Below are 1963 nucleotides of genomic sequence, written 5' to 3' on the forward strand. Positions count from 1 at the left end.
ATACAGCTAGACACTGAAATGATGAGGGCTCGAATTTCGGACCCCCGAAGGGTAGCCTTGTTGCTAGCCCTGAGGAAGTGTCGTCCGAATCACACGGTGACGGCGCTGTCGATCATGTCACTCTTGGGTCTCATGTCGTCAGCCCACTCTGTGGTACCGCTGGGACTCCTGCACATGCGCAGGATGCAGCGATGGTTCGCCCAACTGAGACTAGACCCGTTGCGTCAACGTCATCGGTTGGTGGTGGTTCCCCTCTCGCTCAGTGCAGATCTGAACTATTGGAGAAACCCGTGCGTTCTCACGCACGGAGTCCCGATAGGCAAAGTGTCCTCCTACATCCCAGTGTTCACAGATGCGTCTCTGACGGGATGGGGAGGGACATGTCAGACCCAAGCGATAGGAGGTGTGTGGCCTCCTTCGAGTCGCCACATCAACCTCCTGGAGTTGGAAACGGTTCGACTGGTTTTGACCCACTTTGCGTCTACCCTTCGGGGTCGCGATGTGCTGGTCTGGTCAGACAACCGGACCACAGTAGCCCACATAAATTGCCAGGGAGGAGTCAGGTCTCCTGCTCTCCATTCGGGCGGCAGAGGAATTGTGGCTGTGGGCTCACGAGCACCTTCGCTCATTGAGAGCAGCACACATTCCGGGCTACTTGAACGTAGGAGCAGACCTCATGTCAAGAGGGGGTCCTCGAGACGACGAGTGGTGTCTGCATCCGGACATTGTTCTCCAAATTTGGGAACAGTTCGGGAGAGCCGAGGTGGATCTATTCGCGTCACGTGTGAACGCGCAATGTCCCCTATGGTTCTCTCTAAGGGAACAGGAAGAACCGCCACTAGGAAGAGACGCCTTTGCGCATCACCCGTGGCCGAGAGTTCTTCTGTATGCATTCCCTCCGCTGTCCTGCATTCTCCCACTGTTAGCCAGGGTGAGATCAGGAGGGCTGTCAGTGATACTGGTAGCCCCCGATCACCCAGGGGCTCCTTGGTTTGCGGAGATGAGTCAGATGTTGATTGCGCCACCTTGGCCAATTCCACATCGACGGGACGCGTTGTCTCAGGCAGGGGGCACGATAGGGCGGTTGCCCATAATCGGCCAACCACTGAAGGCCTGGCTGCTGAGAGGGACAGGCTAGAGCGCCGTGGGTTATCTGATGCGGTGATCAGGACCATACAGGGTTCACGTGCCAGTTCCACTTCTAAGATGTACGCCAGTAGATGGAACGTGCTTTCACAATGGTGTGTCACACAAGGTGTAGACCCCATGAGCTGTCAGGTTGAGAGTATTCTCTCTTTCCTACAGCTTATGTTTGACAAGCAGCGATCGCCTGCCACCATTAAGGTGTTTGCAGCGGCGATTTCAGCTTGTCATGAGGGATTTGGCAGAGACAATGTCTTTAGCCACCCTCTAGTGAAACGTTTCCTATTAGGAATGCGGCGGCTTAGGCCAACACCTAGAGCCACGCTTCCTCAGTGGGATTTGGCTTTGGTACTCGAAGCGCTATGTAAGTCGCCGTTCGAGCCATTGAATCAAATACCCCTCAAGATACTGTCTTTGAAGACAGCGCTGTTGCTCGCTTTGACTACGGCTAAGCGTGTTAGTGATTTGTGTGCTCTTTCGACGAGACCCGACTGCCTGGCCATTAATGGCGATCTGAGCAGAGCGGTGTTACGTCCTAACCCGGCATTTGTGCCGAAGGTTATTAGGAGTTCATATAGATCACAGACCGTGGAGCTGTGGGCTTTTTCTCCTCCTCCTCATAAAGAGAGGAGTGAAGAAAGGCTCCATCGCCTGTGCCCAGTACGCGCCTTGGCGTGTTACGTTGAGCGCACAGCAGCGATTAGGTCATCGCCTCAGCTGTTTGTGTGTCATGGTGCGGCTGCACTAGGTAGACCACTTTCGAAACAGCGTCTGTCTCACTGGCTCTGTGAGAGCATTGAGACAGCTTATGAGGCAGCAA

The sequence above is a fragment of the Coregonus clupeaformis genome, chromosome 38 (genome assembly GCF_020615455.1).
Source record: "Coregonus clupeaformis isolate EN_2021a chromosome 38, ASM2061545v1, whole genome shotgun sequence".
Lineage (NCBI taxonomy): Eukaryota > Metazoa > Chordata > Actinopteri > Salmoniformes > Salmonidae > Coregonus > Coregonus clupeaformis.